Consider the following 26,033-nt stretch of genomic DNA (forward strand, 5'->3'; position numbering starts at 1 on the left):
CAATCAACATGTGAGCTCACTTGAGTTCCACCTCTCAATCAATCTTCTCCAAAAGTCTATAAATCTAGCATCCAATCTTCATTTTTAACAATCATGAACTTCGAATCTTTGTGCCATTTTGCTGGTTAGCAGTGCAATATCTGAGAGCCAGCATTACTCAAGGAAGAGAAGAACAATGGAAATGATATTGATAATAGGGAGTTTTTCATTTGATTGATTCCTTGATTTTGCAATACTTTCATTGATTTATGTTTTAGAATTGTTAATTAGTTAAGGATTCGTGTTTTCCTTTTACCCTAATTACCTTTGATATTTTATGGCAATTTTAGATGTGAAAACAATGGTGAACTCGATGTGAAACTTACAGCTACTGATTTTCATGCGTTTTTCTGTGCTTTTTTGCAAGTTTTGCAGGCTTTTGTATGGATTTTCACAAGTTCTCATATCATTTTGTATTCATCTACACACCTTTTCACATTCTCTCACTGCCCATTTCACATTTGTTTATACAGAAATTCACTTTCATCCATTCGCCATGTAGCATTTGTGTATCTACAATTTTGCATTCGTCTAGAGTAATTTTGTAGTCAATCGGTTTAGTCATCCGTGTTTGCAACTTTTTTCTCCTTCTAATATACATTTAGTTTTACCAATTATTGAAATTTTGATTATTACTTTCATATGATGGCTAACATGCATCTAATCTTATGGCATCCAAAGTGTTTTTCAGAATTTCAAGATCTAGAAAGAAGGTTGAACAGAGAAGACAACAAACAAATTTATAGAAAATTTTGAAAGAAGAATCTATAGAAAGGCAACAAGATTACGAAATTGTTTTTTATTGCTATCAAAAAAATTTCCTAGGCTACATTCGAAGATACAAGACAATACATGGGAAAAAATTGAGATTCTAGCTCTTTGCTTTGTTCTAATTCTAGTCTAACCCTCTATTTTTGTTGGATTCCTTGTTTTTATTTTATGTCTTTGTTTTCTATTTCACATTCATTCTGTAAATAATTTGCATAAGTTATGTCAGAATTTCGCATTAGTATGGTTACTATGTCGCATTTGTCTAGATAGGTTTTTGCATTAGTTTGGTAAAATAGAAAGTTCTTTGTTTTTGGGTTTGCCTTTTTGTTTTTGTTTTTTGGTGTTATTTATATTTTGTCTGCAACTTGTGGTGAGGAAAATAGACAAGGGTCGATCTGTGCTAGATTTTTGTCAACTTCTAACATGTGTGAGTGCAGGATCTATTAAATTTTAATTCAATTTGGATTTTAGTTCTTAAAATTGACATGCATGCAATTCACACTTCGTTTAGTGCTTAAAATGGACATACATGAAATTCACAGTTGGACTTTGGTGCTTAAAATTGACATGCATGAAATTCACACTTCATTTTAGTGCTATAAAATTGAAATTCATCTTTGGTGCAATGGACATGTATGCAAACTCGCACTTCAATTTGGGCTTAAAACTAGACATGAATCTAGCTTATGATTATCTTAGATCACACATTGCAGTATTTAAGGGAATGAATCATTGTTCACCATGTTTAGATAACTTTCTTAATCTTTAGAGTGGACCCACTACTAACACACACACTATCCTCTCCCTTGGATTTCGTGGACATGTGTGCAAGAGAAAAGTGTTAGTGACACTCAATTTTGTTTTAGTAATTGAGTGATATCTTTGACTGGGGATTTCATAACCTCACAAGGATATTTCTAATTGGGATGCATTGGGGATATCATCTCTCCTAGCATACTCTCGAGTGATGTGCTTTTGATCCGCTATATATAAAACTTGGTCAGATGGATGAGGTGTTGAGTGAATTCGACGTATGTGGAGGCCTTATCTGCATCGATAAGATCACCTAAAATCTTAGGTGGCTTGCCTCAAAATCTGTTGTTGGACAAGACCTGTTGGAAAATTACTAAGAACCAATTTAGTTGCCAAAATCCTTGTGTTGAATGTTTTAGGGTGTTTTGTTCGTATAGATACCTCTCATGTACCCTTCCTAATGAGATAGAAATTCCCTAGTGATAATATCTTTGGATCTTCAGGGTAAGAGAAACTGGAATACCCAAGAAGTGTGTTTCATGGAGTGGAGCCAGTGCTGCCAGATTCTCTATCTGACCATTTTGCTTGGGTATTTTGTAGAGGCTCCATTGAATGGTTTCAAATTTCCACCCTAGATAAGTTTTTTCAATATCTGATAATCATTCATGTTTTGACCAGTAAAAGATCTATCACATCTGGTTTAATTCAGGTCTTTACCTCATAACTCTGATTTTTCAGGGTGTGTCAAAACAAGTCCATTTTCCATTATGTCTTTGCTATTTGTATACTATGTTTTCAAGATCTCTCAAAGAACCAAAAAAATTGTCACTCAAACAAATTCAGCTCAATCAACAATCGAACAAGGTCCCTATTTTCAAAACAAAAACATCTTATCTTTTGTGATCATGGGTTTTCCTAGAGTCTATAGGTCTCATAGAATTGCATAGTCCTCATATTACATCCTCATAGTCTTCACTTACATCCTCATATTGCATATGTCCTTGAACAATCCTCACTTTTCACGTAGCATTAAGTCCAAGCTTCTTAAAATTGCACTACGTATAGCATTCATTATAGGTGTCAGAGCATGAGTCAAGATGGGCTTACCAGGTGATGGTTTATTCACATTTGAACAACCAAATCTAGAGCCAAATGATGGTCAACGAGAAATTATTTATGGCTTGGATAACCTGGCTTGGGAGTCAAGAACAAGTGGTCCTCAGTATATGAAAATTGAGTTTGTCATAAACGTTGAATTTAGGAAAGCCCATGGAATTGAGAGAGAGGCCACACAAGAAATCATTCAATAAAGGCTTGAAAGGCTTACACTATAACAAAAACATCCTCAACAAGCTCCTCAACTACCTCATTGTGCCAATCCTTAGTAGAGTGTCTTCATATCATTTTAGTTTGCATACTTAGCCAGTCCTAAAGGCAGGTCTTTCATTTAGATCCTTAGTAAGTCATCACTAAATTTAAGTCTCACATTGCACTCCTCTGTCAATGTCAAGTCCACCATCTACATGTTACGTACATCATATTTTGTCATAGATTTTAGAGTCGTTTTAAGAGTCCTTAATTCCCATAACACATTCACAAAAGGCTAAGAATAAGATGGATCCAAATAGTGACCCATTGTTTAATCCCACTTGGAATATGGACATGTAAGCATACCCACACTTGCAACCACGAAGAGGTACAACATTATCAACAAACATGAGAAACATGCCATCAATATATTAAATCCAACATAATTTGATAGTAAAAGAATTAGATGCTTCCCAACAAGACTCACAGGTTCTCACAATCCTATATGCTCTTATTAATCACAACAGAGATAGATATCTTTCCCTATTAATACAAATTGGAGCTAAGTTACCCCCAAATTTTGACATTACAACAATCTTACCACCCAGGGTAACCTTGAATCAAAAAGCTAATCAGGCACTAAATATTTCACAAACACAAGCCACGGCTTCAACCTCCATACAAAATACTACTCAGAATGCACAAGTATCATCAACACAAGCAACTATATTTTCAACTAAAAGCTCATAATCTTGCATGACATCATCAAATATAAATGTTACTACTCAAACACATGCTAATGTCACTACCCAAATTGCACCAACTATATCAAGTGCTCCTACGCAAATTCAAAAACAAGTATCTCAAATTTCAAATCCAACAAGTACAACTCAACCTCCGGTTTCACTTTCAATTGGATCAAAGTGTAGTCATCAAAATGTGAATCCAGGTCCCACAAGCTCATTTGGCACAGCTCAACCAAATGTTGACACACAATTTTCTTATTTTACTCCACCTAGTGGGACTCAAAGCACACAAAGTTACAACTACTCAACATTCCAGCAACCTTCGATACATATCAACACTAATCCATTTGTTGGCAACATGTACATGTCAAACACACCTTTAACTGAAACAAATATTCTTTCTCAACAAGTGCAAGACCTTCAACAACAAATGACAAACATGCAATTGGGAAATGACAAGAAAAGCTATACAATGCAGGATTTACATTTGTATCCTTTTGATTAGGCACTATACATGCCAGCTTTTCCTCCTCATTTCAAAACTCCCAAATTTGATGGATATAGAGGAAAAGATGATCCTAAAGATCATATCAGAGAATTTTTTACTGCTTACATTGAGGTTGCCTATGAGGATACATACTTGATGAGGTTATTCCCCAAAATTCTTGGAGGTTTTGCCTTGGAATGGTTCTCACACCTTCCACCAAGGATTGCATCATGGGGAGAACTAGCTGAACAATTTATAGCGAATTTCTCACACAACATTGATACCCCACTGACTTTAATGGATCTATGTGCTACACGACAAAAAAAAGTGAAACATTTGCATCATTTTGGAAATAGTGGAGATCTCTATACCGTAGATGCTTAAGTCACATCCTAGATATTGAACAAGTGGACATTTTCATAGAAAATTTAATCCCTCGGATCAAGTATCCATTATAGATGCAATGTTCGTACACATTTAAGGAAATCACTGAGAAAGCCCTAAAATGTGAGAAGGGACTTATAGAACAAGGTATTATGAAGTATGGTGGTTCAACCAATAATTTGAATAATGAGAAACCAAAGTTTTGGTCAAAAAATAATAATGTGACCAATTATAGGGTTCTAGAATCTCGTGTAGTAAACAAGGCTCAGCCCATGGTGTCATTACAAGATCTGGTTCAATCATCTTTTCCAAACAAAAATTAGTTCCAAGAGAACAATAAGGATTCAACAAATACAAATGCATTACAATCCACTAATGCAAGACCTCCAAGGGTTAACACTCCAAGAAGAAATTACACACCACTTGGGAAATTGATTTAGTTGATACTTAAGAAATTGATACAAACCAATGTAATCACTTTGCCAAAAATTAGGTCATATGAACTAGGTCCCTTCAAACCGACCTAGTAGAATGATAATAACTTTTGCAATTATCATCACACCAAAGGCCATAAGACATCCAGCTCTTATAAACTTAAGAATTTGATTCGGGATCTTATTGACCAAGGTGACATCACTATTGATACTAATAAAGTATCTACCAATATAGATCACACTATATTCAAGGATCTTTTTATCAAACATGATAAAGGCAAAGCCTCTAGATCCAAAGCTCAAAACAATATTGCAAACTACATAATCAACACCATTAGTGCAGGAGATGCAGTAGTTGCTATGATTACCATCAACCCAAGAAACAAAGATTGTGCAATTTTTACTTGTTGATCAAAGCTACATTGCAAGGAGTACCTTACAATCCACCTCTATCAAAAAGAAACTACAATATTTTTTATCATTTAAAGAAAACTCTGGCTCAAATATCACTCTTTGAATTGCTTTGTATTTCACCAAACCATAGAGCAATCTTAGACAAAGCACTTCGAGACTTTGTTGTTTCCAGAGACATTGATGAGAACACATTCTAAGCCATTGTTGGAAATCTAGCAGTTGCTTCTCATTTTGCAGTCACAGAACAAGATGTACCTATAGACATACTTATGCATAACAATCCCCTACATCTAGAGGCTTTTCTACACAAGAAAAAGGCCAGAAGAGTATTGATAGATGGTGGAGCAGGCCTCAACATATGTACTCTCAAATTAATTAAGGATTTGGGTTATTCATAGTACCATATTGACCCAATGAAAATGATAAATATAAAGGCATATGATGATGAGGAGCACCCATCAAAAGGTGTAGTTACTTTTCTAATGCAAGAAGGACACGTAACTACAGATGTCACTTTCCAAGTGCTTGATAAAGAGTTAGGCTACAACATGCTACTAGGTCACCCATGGATACATGCCATGCAGGTCACACCATCAGCATTTCATAAAATGGTTAAGTTTTCATTTAATGGAATTGAAATAACAATACATGGTGACCCAGACGCTTTCCATCATTGCAATTTTTTGAAGGAAAGTGTTGATAATCAAATTTCCATTAATCAAGTAGCTCGGATCACATAATAGTTGGAATCATTGATAGTAATAGATACACAGACATCTGCATCTCACACACCTACGACACCATCTTTCCAAATCAAAGAGGTAGGATGCAGTGAGTATTCCATTTCAGACACACCGTTAGTCAGACAATCATCTCTCTCCCCAAGATCTTTTGGGAAGCCTCTATCAAATTCAACAAGACAAGACAAAGGGAAAGAAATAGTCAAATATTTAGACTCTTGTTCATTTGTTTGATGGGGAGTCTTATAAAAAGAATCCCTAGATGAGGACGTGAACAAATGGTTGTGCAAAGATGAAGCAGACTATCATGTAATAAAACTCCCTTTAGATCAATATGGAAATGGCTTCAAGATTTTATAGAGACATGGTTACAATAGTACAATAGGATTAGGGACACATGCTCATGTAATCATGGAACCCATACTACTATCTGAAAACCTAAATAATCAAGGTTTGAGATACAAGGAAATGGCAAAGAGATCAACAAATCAACCAGATACCCCAATAGTACCAAACATGCCAACTCCAATAGCACAATGATCTACCAATCAAATTACCAATATAGATTCATCTACACAGAGAAAATTATTGATGATTGTGTTTGCGCCATCATCACAGGCCAATATGGTAATAGAAACTGGAATAGCACCAACAAATGAATCCAATACCTGGATCGTACTGTCAAATGTGATAGATCCATCAATGAAAACTAATATGGCACCAGCAAGTCATTCAAATATTGAAAGACTAAAATTTCTTATTTCGGAAATGAGGGCTATCTCCATCACAGAACAAGGATCTTGAAGCTATGGGAATGTCCCACTATTTATCATACTGCTAAAAGATCCCTTTCTCCTATTGAGGAAATTGATGAACCATATGAAGAAGGGTCAGATATATATACATATGTTGAAAAAATAACTGATTCTCATGATTATGAATTCCTATCCCTTCATAGCAGTAGCACGGGAGATGTAGATAGATTTTATGATCATATTCCACCAGTAGATGATGGTATTACCTATGAAGACAAATAAATAGATCCAAATTCCTGGAAAGATGAAAATGACAACCATGTATACATGATGTCAATAGCACCTCACGCCGAAGAGGGTAAGGATATGTGCCTCATATATCCACACTTGATAGACTGAGGGCAACAAGAACAACCACATCTAGATTGGTTTGAAAATGATGAAGCCATAGCAGAGTTCCTGGGTGTAAGAGATGGATTCCCATATGATGATCATAAAGTAGGTTTTGCAATAGACCTGGATAGAATGACACATTTTGGAGAAGCAAGATCCTCTTCTAATCTAGAAGACTTTGATGAAATAGAAAAGACAACTAGAATTAGACTAGATGATCTTCCGATAGATCAAGAACAATTGACATTGCTAGTGGAGAAAACTGAAGAAGTCAACATAGGAGAAAGTGAGGTTGTACATAAAATACCCCTGGCTAAATATTTGAACCCTGATGAAAAATAAATATTTATTTTGTTCTTCAAACAAAGTCCAATAAATTTTGCATGGTCATATGCTGATATGCCAGGGTCGGATCTATAACTAGTACTACGTCGTTTACCACTGCTACTAGGGATCAAGTCATATAAGCAAAAACTCTAAAATATGCATCCACGGATTGCTTTACTAGTGAAAGTGGAGTTATAAAATATGTTAGATGTAGGCTTCATAAGGCCCATAGATTATGCAAAATGGATATCAAACTTGGTACCAATGACTAAACCCATTGGGAGCATAAAAATCTGTACAGATTTCAGGGACTTGAACAAAGCTTGTCCCAAAGATGACTTCCCACTCCCTAATATAGACATGATTTTAGAGTTAACTACTAGAAAAAAAATGTTGTCGCTAATGGATGGTTTCTTAGGCTATAACCAAATCATAATTGTGCTAGAAGACCAACACAAAACAATATTCACTTGTCCTTGGGGAGCTTACTACTAGAATGTAATGTCTTTCGGTCTCAAAAATGTTGGTGCCACCTATCAAAGAGATATGATAATATTGTACCATGATATCATACATAATATCATGGAGGACTGTGTTTATGATTTACTTGCAAAATCAAAAACCAGGAAGGATCACCTTGATGTTCTCGCTAAACTATTTGATAGACTAGAACAATACAAAGTTAGGCTTAATCCAAAGAAATGTGTGTTTGGTGTCACAACCAACAAACTATTAGGATTCATTGTTTCTAATAGAGGTATTGAGGTAGATCTTGCAAAAAATCAATTCTTACAATACCATCACCATCTACACGCAAACAATTAAGATGCTTGTAGGCAAGATTGCAGTCAATAAGGCACTCTATTACACAACTAGCTGACATGTGTCACCTGTTCCAACATTTATTGAAGAAAGGAGTAACATTCAAAAGGACAGAACAATGTCAAGAAGCATTCTAGGCACTGAAATATTATCTTTGGTCAACACTAGTCTTAGTCTCATGAACACAAGGCAATCCTTTGCTACTATACATCTCAACAACAAATTCTTATTTGAGAGCACTCTTGGCATAACATGATGACCAAGGGAAAGAAAGAATAATCTACTACATTAGTAGAACACTTATAGGGTATGAACTCAACTACACTCCCATCAAGAGAGTATGTTTGAAAGTGATCTTCACATCTCTAAATCTTATATACTACATCTCTAAATCTTATATACTACATGCTTAGTCATAAGATTTAACTCATTGCATGCTTCGATCCACTCAAAACCATGTTGAGAAAAGCGACACTAACTAAAAGATTGGCCAAATGGGTCATGATCTTAAGTGATTTTGATATTGAGTATATGGATAGAAATGAAATCAAAGGCCAAATCATAGTAGATCAGTTGGCGGAAGCTCCAATACAAGATAGTCATCCATTGTTGGTAGACTTCCTTGATGAGTCTTTATTTACCCTCACAACATCCACAAGTTGGAAATTGTACTTTGATGGTTCCTATATTAGCCATGGATCCATTGTGGGGATTCTCTTTATCACTGCTTAGGGAGATTCAATTCCAAAGTCATTTAGAATCAACTTCCCATGCACAAATAACATAGCTGAATATGAAGCCCTCAACATAGGAATTCACACTGCCATATAGTGGCAAATAACAGAGTTACAAGTTTATGGAGATTCCCACCTCATTGTCAATCAGTTCAATGATGACTACAACACAGAGGACGAAAATTTGATGCCTTAGAAATAGATGGTTGAATGATTCAAACAACAGTTCAATCATATTACCTTTGAGAAAATTCTGAGGCTACAAAACAAAGTAGTAGATGTAATGATGACTATAGGGTCTCTTCTAGACATGCCAAATAATGAAACTTAGTTTGAGTTCATAGTGGAACAATTCATGGTACAAGCATATGAAATCCTATATTCTGAATATATGTGCATGATCATGGGTCCTAAATCCCTATGGTTTAATGAAGTATATGCATACTTGTATGATCAATACATGTTTCTTGATCTTTCAAGGAATCAACGAAAAACTCTTATACGTCGGGTATCTATACATTTTATCATAGCCAACACTTTGTACAAAAAGAGCTTAGATGGAACCCTTCTTTGATGTATAAACTCTGAAGAAGCACAATTAGCCTTAAAAGAGGTGTTGGAATCAAGGAACACTGAGAGCGAGGGTGAATCAATGTTCTATAATCTTTAACTTTAATATGTTCTTTCAACCACTTAATGCATTTAATCATAATAAATATGCAAGAACACAAAACAGACAACCACAACACCATAACACCAAGATTTTTATATGTGGAAATTCGGTCAAGGGAAAAACCATGATGGGGATGAACCCACAATATGAGTATACTCAATTAGAAGTTTTACAAAGAGCATGCACATGCATTTGGGCACACTGCCTAGAGCTCACTGCTCAAAAGAGAGGCTCATTGCCTACAACTCAATTACAAAAGTTCACTGAATTATTTGAACTAAGAGTAGAATCTACAAATGCTTTTTTATATTTCCGGTTAAGCACATTATACAAACTTTTCATACTCTACCTTATGCTGCTCTGTTTCATTATTCTGCTAAGATCTAGAGCATAAATCTCTATTCTGCACAAGTGGAACTATGCACAATCAATCAATAAAACCTTTTGCTCACCCAAAATGATCAAAAGTATTTATCCCATATATCGGTAACAAGAAATTAAATCAATTACATGTCATCTCAAGAAAACTTGCACTGTATGAAACGTGTACAAATTGTCGATTAGATCTGAACCCGAATACTAATGCAGACCAAAACAATTTATTACACATTACCAAGACTACCAAACAAAACACTTGCACCATGAAAACAATCTCCAAAATCATTCCAGATAATCCACATAAGAATTATCCAAGCAAGTCAACCATTATGTATAGTCAAACCAAAAATCAGTACACAGAAGCTTCTAACTCATACACCAATCATCACCACAGACTAAAACTCTGGAATAAGGTATTCCATACATCCATCAACCTTCCTTCAGATCTGCAACACAAAATATTAACCTCTGAAGAAATACTAGCCAAAATAATGAACTTTGTCAGATATTATGTTCTAAGCTTGTCGAACTTGAACAAATATCCAATCTAACTTCCTGTATGATCTAATATAGAAATGCGGATGGGTACATTGAATTGGGTTGTCATCAATGAAAAGATTGGATGACATCTGCAGTGTCTCTTGCCAACAATCTCCCCCTATGGCATTGATGATAACACTTATTGAAAAATGACTAAGTGTTGGAATCAGTACCAAATATGAATATACACTGCAAAACTCAAAAAACCCAAAACTCCAAACTCCCCTTGAGATATATATATATTGCATTTTCCACTGCCCTACACTCCCCCTTTGACATCAATGGCAAAGGCGGGGTTCCGCATACCAAAATTTGTACAAAAATATTATAAACATGTCGTATATGTACAAATAGACTCCTCTAACTTACATGAACTTAAATACATCTGCAAAAATGTTTTTCAATAAACTCAAATCATTGTCCCAACCTTCCTTGAGATTTTCTAAAATCTAAATGTGACCGTTGAAAAGATATGCTTGTATCTCTACCATATAAAGATTTGTCGGTCAATTGATAACCATGGCATCTTGAGCTTCATTCAAAGCACTGGGAATTGTTTCCATCTTAGGACCAATTAGAACTCAAAGCTGACCAACTCTACCAACAACCTTGTCCTTATCATGCATTAAGTTCTTAATCTTGTCAAGCAAGGATATGACTTGATCTTCTTGACTAGCCACAGAAGTAGTCAAAGGATCAAAGGACTGAGAAATATCTACTAATTGCTTCTCATGCTCCTTCATATGCTTCTCAGTATCCTCAGTAAATTAAAACAATGAAGAGCATGATTTGTAGACACTGCCTCCTTCAGATAAGGCACCTTGAATACTCTTAACACAAGTGTCTAACAAAATCCTATCATTTTCAATCATTTCCTTCAACTTATTGAATCATTTTGCATCAAACTCATTCTGGACCTTGACTTCTGTTAACTTATCTAAAGATTCAAAGTGAGTACCTACTGAGTTGATTAATCTCTTCAACTGACCAGAGGGAGTATCAGATGCAATTCACTATCCTCAATGTGAGATTTCAACATCTCTTCCCTTGCCTTAGCCTAGGCAAATGATGCTAGTTGCAACTTCTGAATGGGAGAAAGAGTGGCCAGATTGATAGGACCTTGCACCAATTCAGGTTCAAACAATTCATGCTTGTCCTTCTCCAAAAACTTCTTCACTGCCCCTACAGTTATGTGTGTGAAAAGTGGATCGTATCTGTATCTGAATACACAACACTTCAATTAAGTCATTAGATGCATGGTTAGTAAATCAATAATCAATAATGAACAATAAAACATCACAAAGCGGCCTATTGCCTTCTAGTAGATGCAATTTTAGTCTTGCGCTCATATTTCATATGCAATACTAGTGACTAGACGACATCTAAATGAAGGATTTAATCTATATGAGTATGAAATTGAGCTAAATGAATGCAAGATTTAAGCTAGATATGCAAGATTAATCTAACATGATTTAAGCAATATTAATCTAGATGATTTAATAAGGATGCAATAACTAATATGTAATATCTCAATGAACCTAGAGAAAAAATAGCATAATAACAATATATTGTCCAGGATCCTTGAATGAGAGATGAGAGCCTGAATTTATAGAAAATTCAGAAAGAAACCAACGGCTGAGATTAAATGATGATGAGCGGTCAAGATTTTCCAAGAGGAAGCACAATCTAGGTGAATTTATGTGATTGGCTGCTTTTCTCAGTTTTAAAGGAAATTGAACTAAAATTAACATAAATTTAGAAAAAAACTCATTTTTATTCTCTATTTCATTCAATTTTGAGTTTTAATTGCTTGTCTGAGATTTTTCAATTTTTAATTTGATTTTCAAGATTATCTCCATTTGATTTCTTTTTCTCAATTTTTAATTCTTTTTTCCCAATTAATTCCTTTTTTGATGATTTAATGGCAAATTGTTTTATTTAATTAAATATACTAGGATATTTAATAAAATAAATAGGATAATTGTTTAAAAATGATTTACTTGGAATGATCAATTAATTAAATATTTATTTAATTAATATTTAGTGATTAATTTGCCATGTGAAATTTGATGATTTAAGAAATTAATTGTGTGCTCAAGATTAATTTTAATTGCCTTTGGTTAGGACCTTGGTGATGTTGTCGAGATTAGGGTGGTCTATGGTTTAGATGATCATTTTTAGGGTATTACATTTACCCCTCTTTGAATTAAAGTGTGAGCAGCACGTTGTTTCAAAGAATAGTTCATGTCTAGGAGATACCAGTTCCGAACTTGATGGACCAGGAACCAAATGAAGAGCGAGGTATTCAGTTTATTTTGAAGCGATGAAATTGAACAGGGTTGATTAAAGCGATACCGATCCTGAACTTAATTGAACTAGAACCGATGAAGAGCAAGGATACTGAACTTGAACTTAATGGATCAAGAAGAGGATCTTACTGATCTTGAACTTGATTGAACTAGACACCGTGAGTGGAGATAAAACCGATCTTGAACTTGATGGATCAAGACAGGATGAGTGAAGATAAATTGTCCAGCTTGATTTGATGCGATGAAATTGAACACTTGCTTAGATTGAGCGTGTGATCAAAGATACTCTTTAAACCCTTGATTGAGTTTAAACGAATAATCAACTTGATGAAAAGTGATGAAACTGATTAACATAAAGAGACTGATTCAAATGAAGACAATATCAGATTTGATTTTATGCTATGAAACTGATATGTAGAGATTGATTTGATTCAGATGATCAATAAATCTCAACTTGATATGAAATGATGAAGCTGAGATGCCCCTAGTGATAAGGTCTTGTTTGGTAAAGATTAGCTGCTTGACTTGTAATGAAGATTTTGAAAGAAATTCTCGACTTTGAGGATGTGATTACTGATGATGATGTCATGAGTATGCCCCCTCGGGAGCAAAATCAAAAAGTAGCGAGGGTACAATGATTTTAGGCAATTTTTGAGGGATGAAAAGTATTTGAGCCCAAAGATTGATGTTGAAGATTAAAATTAGAGTTGGTTTGAGAATTAAAATTGAGATTTGGAGTTGAGCACAAATTGAAGAAAAGAATGAGCATTTGATGAAAGCGCTACGTGGTCTTAGTTGTGTGAAATTGACTAGGAAGATGATCTAAGATTCAGATTTAGATCCCGAAAATGGAATCAGGACGGGAAAATTAGCTTAGGGTACAGTTTTCACGTCCACCGGAGCAAGTTAAAAAATTAGGGTTTTCGCTATATAAGGGGTCCATGTGTCATTTCAATTCATTTTAACATCTCCAACTTTGAAATTTTAAAATCCCTCTGCAAAGAAAAATGGCCATTTTGATTCAAGAGCATTGTTTTGAGAACCAAAGACGTCATAATCGACCACAAAACTACGGCCCAGCGGTAAGTGATCGATCTTAAGCCTGTTTGATTTCTTAAATTTTGAATTTTGGTTGATTTTTTTGCATTTTAGAGTCGTTTCAAGTCGTGTGCCTTGATTTATCATGTGGGCTAAGACCATTTTTCATACGATAAACTTTCTCTTTAGTGGTTTGTCATATGGGCATGTAGGGTTTATCGTCTGATGTGGGCCCACGTCTCGTACGAAAGTGTGTTTGAGTACCTATTTTATCGTGCGATGTATCATGTTTTTGTTGGCATTTTTTGATGATTGATGTTGTGATTGTCATTGATGGACACACACTTGATTTGAGATCACTTTTTGTATGTATGAGTTAAAACTCAATTAGTATTTGTTCCAACCGGTATGATGTATTATAGTTTTTAGACTATCGGTGTTTTGCAGAAAGTGTTTACCGATCTGAAGCGGTATGAAGACCCCAAGCGGTTCGAGGATCTCAAGCAGTACAAAGGAACGAAGCGGCACAACTCATATTTACCAGTCTTCATTTTGTCAAATCGGCAACCGGTATTTTGCTTAAACCGATATTTTGTATGAACTGGTAATACTCTGTGATGAGTTACCAACCGACATTTTGTGATGAGTTACCATCCACCGATTGTTTTGCGGTACCGACACTTTGACGGTTCTTTTTGTGTCATGTTACAGAATATGTCTAGATGCATTGAACCTAGGAAATTGTATTGTAATCCTATTGGACCGACATGAAATCAGATTCCTTTATAAGGACATCATGTCTAGGGTTTTAAGTTGTTGCTAGGGTTCAAGGTGGCTGAAGAGTTTTTGTAAGTGCGAACATAGAAGAGAAGTTCAGGTTTGTGAGAGAAAGTAGAGTGTGAATGTGTTGAAGACTAAAGTAATGTTGGAATGCATTAGGAACGAGCTTTCAAGGATCTAACCAAGCAATTTGTGTTATTTGCTAGATCACTCACTTGTTGATTACTCACATCTTCGACAAGTCTGAAGCCCTTAACCGGGTAGGCCCAAAAAGCCTTTTGTAAATCCTCTAACAAGGTGGTTCACATCTGTGAATTTAAAATCCTCTAGCAAGGTAGTCTTTAATCAGGCTTATCTCCTAACAGAGATTTAGATTCCTAACAGGATTTGTTCTAGTAAAGAACATTGTATGACCTTAACCGGTTTGGTTCCTATTCTGCAGATAGTTACTTGTGAGTTTCATCTCATCATGGTTTTTCCCATTTGGGTTTCCACGTCAAAATATCTCGTGTTATGGTGTTTGTGCTTCTATGGTTGAATGCATTATTTGCTATTTGGTTTGCATGTGTGCTAGCCGGTTTGTTTGCTAAATTGTTTTACCGGTTTACTGCTAGACTAGTAAGGTGTTTAAGTACAGTAATTTTTGGCATACTAATTCACCCCCCCCCTCTTAGTATTCACCAGTTTTATCGTATGGTGATAGTTTGTCATGCTAGGTGTAATCTTGATTCGTACGAGTTTCTGCATGTTTGTGAAAACTCGTATGAAAAACAGCAAGCATGTTTGAGGGTCAAAACATCAAATTTTGATTTTGTATTTTATATATTTGGATTTGCAAGCATGTTTAGCATATTTTTAGCACAATTTGGATCACATGCTGACAATGTTTATGTTTGATTTTGCAAATTCGGTTGCCGGATATCTTGTTTCGATGTGTTTATCTACCGATGATGGGGTTAGTTCATGGTTTATCAGATGCAAATAGGGCACATATTATTTTTTGCGGGTTTGGATACCTTCTTCAGATGTTGGATATCTGTGTGAATCACAGAATGCTGACTGCATTAGTAGAGAAGTTTCATTCAGAGCATAATACCTTTCATCTACCTATAGGAGAGATGACAATCACACCTGAGGATGTATACCGAATTCTCAAGATTCCATTTGCTAGAGACAAGGTCGATTATGATTCTGCTTAGCGGTTGGGTATCTTAGCATTGAGATGTATATTCCACGATGAGACTATCCTTGAGTGGGCTATCACATGGGATGTTCTAATGAGCAGGTGTAGTGAGCAGTTTCTGCTAGCATGCGTGTTAGCAGGTATCATTGGTTGTTTTGTTATGCCGGATAGGGGACAACAAAGTTTTCTTTGTGTCTAGACAAGGATGCTTGAGAGGCTGTTGACTCATCTTGAGATATTAGGGTGCGGATCTTGTTAGCTAGCCCACATATATCATGAGATGCACGAGGTTGTGTATCGAGAGGGGAAGAGCATGGCAGCACTCATTTTAGTGTTACAGATATGGGCATGGGAGCACATCCCAATATGCAGGCCAATATTAGATGATTCTAGAGAGCCACACCAACCCATTATTTATTGTTATGCAGGATACGTTACTCAGTCTCATCTGGGAAATACAGACTATTGGAGGAGACAGTTGGACGATTTGATCATGGTAGTATGGAGACCATAAAGGGGTCTGGAGTTGTGGGATGATTGGAGAGCGCAAAGGAAGGACATGTTCATGACCTAACCTCTCATCGATCGATCAGTGTCTATCATTGAGTGGTTTATAGTATCCAGGGTAATGAGGCAGTATGGGAGACCGCAGGGTATATCCTAGGAGTTTACAGCTTATGTCTGGTATGGAGAGGAGGAGAGACAAGGATGGGCTCTGAGGTTATCATATGCGCTAATCATGCAAGATTTAGTCGATTTATAACAACAGAGGGGATTATTTGGAGGATGTTGCAGATGCGGGAGTATTGCCCTAGTACAGGGATTGGTTCCAGAGACATCTGTTTCCTAGATTTACATATCCCAGAGAGAATGCACCTCTCATAGAGGAGGTCGAGGATGAGGCACCAATGCAGGTACAGGTACCAGATCAGGGACAAGGATGAGGATAGGTGCAAGGACCGAGAGCGGATGCACCTAGGCGGGCAAGAGGTGATCCTGGGGCTAGTAGCAGTAGGATACCAGCTGGAGTGAGACAGCGATAGAGAGGGGAGGGTGGATCTCTAGGGGTTATTGGTTTTGAGGCTAGCGATGCCAGGGCGGTAGAAGGTGGAGGTGAGGAGGAGAGAGAAACTCCTAGGAAGGTGAGGCAGTGGAGGGATGAGCAGGGAGGTAGAGAGGGAGGCAGAGAGGCTAGCAGAGAGTAGGGGGTACCAGATGCAGCACAATCATTGAGATCGAGGTTCGAAGGCTTGCAGTCACAGTTGATAGTGGCGCAGACGTAGCTGGTAGAGCGAGATCGACAACTTGCAGAGGTCAAATTAGAGCATGATCAACAGCTTGTTGAGGTCAAAGCAGAGCGTGATCGACAGCTTGTTGAGGTCAGAGCAGAGAGGGATGCACTTCAGTGAGTGGTGTTACATCAGATGAGTCGGGCAGCGTATTGCGTTGCAACTTATAGTGTAGCAGTCCCAATAGCACAGCAGGTTGTCCTGTATTCGTAGTATATGGCTCGATCTGAGGGAGCTAGGGCACCCAGACAGGACATCGGTCAGCAAGAACCACCTCCTCCACCTGGCGATGAGGGAGAGGCAGAGAGCTAGATTTTTATAGCTCCTAGATTTTATTATATACCCCATTTTTGTAGCCTATATGATTCTTGCTCTGATGAGACATTGTATATGACAGTTGATATCATTTGTACTCTGATACACTAAGATTATGATGATATATACGAGATCTTGATTTGATTTCATTGTACTTGTGTTGATTGATTATGAGATGTCTTTCTATATGCTTAATTCTATATGTATGCATATCTTTTTCAATATGGATGTATGTAATGCAGATGAATATGGATGTTTATTTTTGTTTATTTTTCATATATAAATAAGTGATGAAAATGAGTAACTAGTAATGTAAATGTTTAGTTTTTTTCATGCAATAAAATGAATGCAAACAAGTATATAATGAAATGTATGGATCTATATAAGATGCTCATGTATGCAGCTAACATCTCAATACACAAGTACTCGATCAGAGAAATGATGATGAAAAAGAGACCACTTAGCTGAGAAATGATGACTGCTTCAGACTCTCATTTAAAAGATAAAGAGATCATTGTTATCATGCTGAAATTACTTAAAATGCATAAAATTTAGAAAGAATGCAACCTAAACCTAGTCACTGGATTTGGTATGCTTAATCTTCATCACTGAGCGCTTTACAAATAGAGCAAGCAAAATAGAGTTCCTTCGTTGTCATATGCAATATTAATTATCTTGTCTGCAATGACCCTTTGTTCATTCATATCCTTGGATAGATTGCGCATGCATCCAGATTGCACATTAAAGAAATTCCCTCAAACAGACAAAGAAATAACTCCAACCTCGTTGTAGTATACAAATAAGTGGAGTCGAGGTATGTGTGGCGATTTCACCTTGATGTGAAGGCACTTATCACAAACACCCAGCTAATTAGATGTTTCTAGATCATCGGATTCATTCCTACCAGCAGAAAATAAAGAAAAGTATTATGCCCCCAATCCTTGCTTCTCTTAGTCAAGATAGACTTCCTCGAGTTACTCAGAGGGAATAATAAGCGAAAGCCAATGTAAAAGACAGCACACAAAGAAAATTTCATGCATATCTCAAACAGTTTAGTGGTTGTTTTAGGTGGTCTTATTTTGCTTGTGTACTTAGTGATAAAACTTTGTAGTGGATAGGAGACAAGTGACTGACTCGGAGTGGATGACCGGGTACCACTGACTAAAAGATGACTTGGTTAATACTTCTTAGGACATGTAAATTGCTCAGTCGATTACCCTAAGACTAGGACATTGATCATTTTCAAGCCATGAGGGTTCCAAAAGAACCAGGATGTCACAAAAGTGACTAAAAGATATGTACAACTCAAAGAAAAGATGCAGGAAAGCGAGAAGGAAAATGGGAAATGTCAATGTTGTGTTGATAGATGGAGCACTTGAGTATAAGAGGTGCCTGTTTACCAGGCTTTCATCTACTTGGCAAAGATCCTTTCTCCTTTTTTTTCTTTTTTTTCACAACATTTTATGATTTTTATGATTTTTTTCAAGACTTTTTAGCTGTACAAGTTACTGGAGCAAAGAATACTAAGTGAAGAATTTCTTCAAGTGGATGGTGTTTATCAGTTCACGGAGTTGTTCTCCTTCCGATGTTGAGAGTTGATAGGCACCAGAGCCAAAGACTGTAGTAACGATGTAGGGACCCAGCTAGTTGGGTTCAAACTTCCCTTTGTTGTCTCGAAACTATTGATTCTTAGGATTTTCTCTCAGAAAAAGGTCACCAACCTAAAATTCTTGTTGTCAAACCTTTTTCTTATAACCTCTAGACATTTTCTTTTGATATGCTCTTAGATGATCAAACACCACTTGTTGATGTTCATCCAGCAACTCGAGTTCTTGCAATCTAGATATTCTGTAGTCTTCATTAGTAACAAGACCTTGCAAAGAAACTCTTAAAGACAGTATTTCCACCTCATTAGGTAAGACTGCTTCAGACCCATACACCAAAGAAAAAGGTGTAGCCCTAGTAGGTGTTCTCATACTTGTTCTATAAGCCCATAGTATAGGATTGAGCTGCAGATGCCAATCCTTTCCAAATTTATTTATTGTTTTGTGTAAGATAGTCAAAAAATTCTTGTTAGATGCTTCAGCTTGTCCATTACCTTGAGGGTAGTATATGGATGACTAGTGCTGTTTTATTTTGAATTTTTCACAGAGTTCATCTAAATCTTTGTTCTTGAACTGCCCTCAGTTGTCAGTCACAATGGATGAAGGTATCTCATACCTACAAATGATATAGTTAAGGATGAACAGAGCTACTTGTTTACCAGTTGCTTTGATGAGCAGAACCTCTTCTACCCACTTAGTGAAGTACTCAATGGCATTTATAATAAACTTGTGTCTGTTAGATGATGCGGGATATATTTGGCTAATGTGATCAAACGCCCATTGTTGAAAAGGCCAATGTGTAATGAAGGGTATGAGATCCCTTGCTGAAGCGTGTATGAGATTCCCATGTAGCTGACACTTCTCACAAGTTTTAGCAAATTTTATAGCATCTTTCTCCATGTCGGGCCAGTATTAGCTAGCCCTTAGTAGTTTCTGTGCTAAAGTTAGACCGTTTGAATGGGATCCACAAATACCTTCATGGACTTCAAATAATGCGCGTTGGGACTCTTCAATTTCTAGACACCTAAGAAAAGTACTATCCAAACCTCGCCTAAATAGGTCATTAGGCATGATGACATACTGTGAAGCATTTTGAATTAGGTTCCTTTTCTTGTTATGGGTAAGATTAGCAGGGATAACTTGGTCACGTAGGTAAGAGTAAATGTGGTTGTAGCAAGATGAGTCATGTCCAATAATAGAACAAACCATCTGGGACTCAATAAAATCATAGGTAGGATAATGTAACTCTTCCACCAAGAATTCAAAGTGAAAATTAGATTCCTGTAGTTGTGGTATAGATGCCAAGGTGGCCATTGCATCTGCTACTCTATTTGTTGATCTGGGAATCTACTAAAATGATACAAAGGTAAAGTATTTCTTGAGATCATCCACCATTATCTTATAAGGCATCAGTTTCTCATCTCTAGTTTGATATATATCATTGATTTGGTTCATGATTAACTGAGAATCTCCATAGATATGTAATTCAACAACCTTCCATTCGATGGCCAGCTTGATCCCATTTACCAAAGCTTCATATTCTACAATGTTGTTTGTGCAAGGGAAGAAAATCTTGTAAGCTTTTGGGATTGAATATTTTTTAGGAGTAATAAAAAGTATTCTAGCACCAGAACCATGTTGAGTGAAAGACCCATCAAAGAACATCTTTCATGATCATTGAGTAAGGTGCATGATTCATTCATCCAGAAATTCTATGTGCAAAGGTTGACTATCTTCAAGTGGAGCATCAGCAAGTTGATCTGCAATAACCTTTCCTTTGATGGCTTTGCATTCTACATATTCAATATCAAATTCCGTAAGAACCTTGACTCATTTAGCCAATCTTCCTGTAAGTGTTGCTTTGCTAAGAAGATATTTGAGCAGATCAATCTTAGCCACCAGCTTAATAGAGTGTGCTAACATGTAGTGTCTTAATTTATGTGATGAAAAGACTAATGCCAAACAAGCTTTTTCTATGATAGTATAGTTCATTTCATAGGACACCAAGGTATTGCTGATATAATATATAGCTCTTTCCTTTTTATTTTCATCTTGTTGTGCCAGAAATGCCCCCAGTGATGTATATGTAGCTAATATGTATAGAATCAATGGTTTACCTTGAATTGGTGGCATCAATATGGGTGGATTAGAAAGATAGTCTTTGATTTGTTTTAGATGTTGTTCACAATCTTCATCCCAGTTGTATTGGACTCCTTTTCATAATACCTTGGTGAATGGTTGAGCTTTATATACGAGCTGAGATATAAAGCGCCTTATTGATTAGAGATATCCTTGTAAACTTCTCATTTGGTTAATATTCTTGGGCGGAGGCATTTCCATTATGGCTTAGACTTTCTCAGGATCAACCCTAATTCCTTTCTTTGAAATAATGTAACCAAACAAATTCCCTGATGTTACTCAAAATGCACACTTTTTAGGATTTAGCCAGAGCTTGAATCTTTCCATTCTATCCAATATGAGGCCCAGTTCTTGGATATGTGTGGATCTCTTCATGGTTTTTACTAGGGTGTCATCAACATAATCTTTTATGATTTTGTGCATCATATCGTGGAAGATAGTGGTTATTTCTCTTTGGTAAGTCGCTCCTACATTCTTTAGTCCAAATGGCATGATGTTCCAGCAGAAGGTTCCCCATGCACATGTAAAGGTTTTCTTTTCTTGATCCTCGGGAGCTTTCTTGATCTGATTATAACTAGAGAATCTGTCCATTATTGAGTACATCTCATATCCAACAGTCATATCCACTATCATATAAATGTTGGGAAATGGAAAATCACCTTTTGAACATGCTTTGTTGAGATCCCTGAAGTCTGTGAAAACCCTAATAGATTTGTCTACCTTTGATATAGGTACTATGTTTGATATCCATTTTGCATAGTCTATAGCTCTGATAAATCCATCTTTTAGCAATTTTTCTAGCTCATCCTTGACTAGCAGTGCCACATGAGGATTCATATTACGGAGTTTTTTCTTGACTAGTTTAACTTCTGGTGTAATAGAGAGATGATGCATGATGAGATCAGGATCTAGGCATGGCATATCAAAGTATGTCCATGTAAAGTTGATCTTCTTTTCTGAAAAGAGGTTGCTGAAATCTTTTAACTCTTCTGCTGATAGTGATTGAGCTAAATGGATGATATGTGGTGTCTCTTGACTTCCAATATTTACTGGTTGAGTTGGTTCAATCAATATTGAAGACCTTTCTTGGAAGTGACTTGGCAGCATATCAAGTATCTCACCCTTAGGTGCCTCAGAGAGGTTTTCACCCTTAGGTACGTCCTTTATTTTTACTTTTCTTTGTTCTGACACCGCCACAGTGTTGTTTTCATCATCAGAACTTTTGTTTTTCTTTTTTTGATTTATACGACTGAGATACTTGATGTTTGTCTCAGTCATGTTCTCACTTTACTCACTAATGGAAGAGTCCATTGGTTCAACTACATTAAGATAGCAGGCTAATGTATAGTCATTAGCAAAGATAGGTATATTCAAAGGTTGGTTGTGAAGAGTACAGTCAATCAGTTCAGGATGTACCGAGGATAAAGTTTGAACACGTTCAATGGAGTTCACGGTATTATCATCATAACTTTGGACTGACAATTCGAGTTCCAGAAAACTACCTTGCATAAGTGTCTCGAGACCAGGAAGAGTTAAAACATGATTATCGAAGTGCATGTTAATATTTAGTGGACCTAACCCAACAGACCTACTCCTAGGATCATCCCGTACTTCAAACTGGACTACATATAGTGGTGTGACAGTAACAGGGTCAACAAGCAGAATCTCAACATTCATGACGGAGTAGTCATAATATGATGTCGAATAGGTATTGTCATAAATAGAGCTTCTGTCAGAGTTATCAGAGTCACAAGATGAAGTTTTTGACTCTTTTTCAAGTGATTTAGTAAAAGTATGTATAGTATCAATACCTACATCTTTGATGCTTCAAGTTCCTTCGTGATTTGGTTCATTGATCACTTGTATTTGACATACCTATTGACATAACCTTGATGGTTATGTTAGTCTCTATCATCTTTTCCATTCGGCTTCCTCTAGACTAATAACTGGTCCTGCTTCTGTAGCTTCTAATTATTCTTTTGTAGTTCCATACCTTATTTTTTCTATCTCATTAGAGGGAGAATTTGCTTGTGCTCTTCCTTCTTTCAATTGTTGTTCATAGTCTTCTTGTCTTTGTAGTCTGATTTCCTCTATTTCCTTTTGCAACTTTAAGCAGATTTCCTCTTGTGCTTCATCTATGATATCAATAAATTCTTCGGGAGTTTCTATAGTAGATGTATCGGAGAAATGATCTGGACCCCATTCATACTCATTCGAGTCAGTTTCTAAATCATTTATTTGTTGTCTACCTGTATATATGACTGGAATGTTTAGTGGTGCAAACAACTCTTTAATGCCTTTGATTTCTTCTCTCATGTCTTCTGGGATTTCTACTCCTTGTAGTATTATTGTTGATACAATTGGAACTTGAATAACTGCTTCTTCTATCTTGATTGCCAATTATTCTTATTCATTTTCATACTCTTCTTGAGTTTGCTGAGTATTGATTTTCTGTGATGTTGAAGGTAGTATCTTTTTCCTCCACTTAGGTTGATGGTGAGAAGTATGTTTTTGATCTGATGACTTTCTTGGATTGTATTCAAGTCCAGCTTTATCATTTTTAGACTTAGTTTGTAGTTGAATAGGTTCAATAATACCTTCTTGACGCTTGCCTAGAGGACCGGTACCTGAATATGCCATGCATTGAATCATCTTATAGCCTGGACTATATTGTGTCAGGCAAATTTCATAATGTCATATTTCTTTGTTTGTACTATCTTCTTTGAAAATCCATTTGAGAACAGCATCCTCTTCTATTTCATCTGCAAGGGAAGTAGAGGACTGTATAAAGAGACCATCATAAATTACATTTGGAGTTGAAGTTTGTCACTTCATAACCTCTGATGGTTTTCCTAACTATCTTGGCAATGTAGGAAGAGACATTAGTGAAAGTATAGGTTCTATTTGGTATCCATCCATGCCAGTGTTTGTGATTTTCAATTTCTTTTCTAAATCTTTCAGCAAATTTTATGAACTTTCAGCTGTAGAAGTTGCTTTGTTATGAGGAACAAAAGCATTAGTACTCTGTGTTAACGCATTACAGTTATAGCTTGTATCAGCAAGAATACTGACTTCAGCTCCATTATAAGGAAATTTCAAGCACTGATGATATGTAGATGGTACTGCTTTCATTTTGTGAATCCATGGCCTACCTAGTAAGATGTTGTATGAAAGAGGAAGGTTGAGCACCTAAAAGATAACATCTCTTTCCACAGGGCCTACCCTGATTGGTAATAGTACCAGACCTTTGGAGGTTCTTTCTTCTTCATCATAAGCTTTGATTGTTATTTTCTTTGTTGGATCAATGACATTTTCAGAAAATCCCAGCTGTGTCAGTAAATTATAGGTACAAATATTCAACCCAACTCCTCCATCTATCAAAACATGTTTAAAACAGTGTTTATGGATCATAGCTTCGATGTGTAATGACTGGTTATGTGGGTGATTCAATGAATTGTCATCATCTTCAAAGAAAGTGACGTAATGAGGCAAAGTCAGTGACCCACCATAGATTGAAACCGATCTACATCTAAATCTTTAGAAACATTAGTAGTAAGTAAAGCTTTGTCCAAGATCTCTCTATGAGCAAAAGAGATCTTAAGCAGTTCAAAAATGGAGGTTTGAGCATTAGTTCTTTTCAATTGTTTGACGATGCTATAACCAGGAGAGGATGATGAAGCCATCTATTTAGATTTAGCCGTGATTGTATCTTTTTGTCTATTTGAAGAAGTTGGTAGGTTTGATGTTGTTTGACCAGAAGTTGAGGAACTAGCTCCTTGGAGAGTAACCTTCTTTTGAGCGAGGGTCACAGCATTTGCAGTGTGTGCTTGATTTTGTTTATCTCTTATTATGATCAGATTGCAATATTCAAGTTGGGAAGATTCAATCATGTTTATCACATTGTCATTGTTAGTGTAGATGTAATTGACTTTGGCACCTCCCTTGGATTTTGAGGAATCACCTTGTTCATAAGCAGGTAAGGGATCTTTAAAATCCTTGTGATCAGCATTAGTTGTGTGATTTCCAACAATAATTTTGCCAGAATCGATGAGGTCTTGAATCTCATGTTTGAGCTTCATGCAGTTATTTGTTGTATGACCCTTGTTTTGATGGTATTCACAGTATTCGTTTTCTCTCCACCATTTGGGTTTAACTTCTGGATCATATGGTCTAGAATTGTTTGGCAATGTTATCAAATCATTTGCCAATAAAGTTTTAAAAGTTGATTCATATGATTCATCCAGAGGAGTGAAATCGCGTTTAGGATTTGAAAGCCAAGGTTTCTCTTTAAACCATTCTTTTGATTTTTTTGAAGGATTTTTTGCTATAGTTTCAGCTGGTTTGAGTGCTTTTGTGCCGCTAGCCAAGTTAAATATTGTGGATTTTGATTTTTCTTTAACAGTGTCTACCACTTCGTCATTAACATCATTTGTATTGTTATCTTTGTTGTATTTCCAGTATTTGTTCTTTTCTTTAGAACTAGAACTTTGTTGTGTTTCTTTCCAAAGTGATATATCTCCTTTCTTTATAAGCACATCTTCCATTCTGAGGGCACTATCTAGCATTTATTGAATGAAGGATAAACTTGCATTTGGATACTATATTTCAATTTAGGGATTAGGTTATTGACAAAAATATCCATCTTCTCAAAATCTGGAATGGGTCATGAATATCTAGA

Source organism: Cryptomeria japonica, chromosome 3 (assembly GCF_030272615.1).
Source record: "Cryptomeria japonica chromosome 3, Sugi_1.0, whole genome shotgun sequence".
Taxonomy (NCBI): domain Eukaryota; kingdom Viridiplantae; phylum Streptophyta; class Pinopsida; order Cupressales; family Cupressaceae; genus Cryptomeria; species Cryptomeria japonica.